Below are 616 nucleotides of genomic sequence, written 5' to 3' on the forward strand. Positions count from 1 at the left end.
ATCTCATTAGTTATAGTCCTATTCTTTGGTCAATGATCTTATTTCTCCATGAATTCATTTTGAACTTTTTATAGAAAAATGACCTAATTTTCAGAAGGTGTACTAGCGCAAGCAACAACCTTCGGATTTCCGTTGTTCTCAAAACTTCTCTCTCGCTCTCTTTCTCTCTTTTTCCCTTGGACTCCACATCATCGTTCGAGCGTAAGCTCACAGAAAAAAGACTGTCGGACGACCGCGAAAAACATACGTGGCCATTGAAGCTGCGTCTCTCACTTTAACATATAAAGTCGTATCTCTTGCCATAACTTTCGCGCCTGCGTCTCATCATCACATATTTATTTGAACTTCTCGCCACATCACAACCATACTTTCTAGCGATGACTGGGGTCTGAATGTTTTTCGGACCTCAGTTTTAGCTCTACATGACTTTTTGACTAAATAGAGATCTATCTATTTCGGACATTCTGACTGACCTGCACGCACAAGTGCGCCCTAGCGCACAGGCAGCGGGAAATTATTTTTTGTTGGTTTTCTTCGGATTATTTCGTCATTCCTTTTGAGCGGACCGTGCACGAGTAAATGACCAATCCAATTTTTCAATTGGTTTCAGTTTTTA

Source organism: Caenorhabditis briggsae (assembly GCF_000004555.2).
Source record: "Caenorhabditis briggsae complete genome, chrX, whole genome shotgun sequence".
NCBI lineage: Eukaryota > Metazoa > Nematoda > Chromadorea > Rhabditida > Rhabditidae > Caenorhabditis > Caenorhabditis briggsae.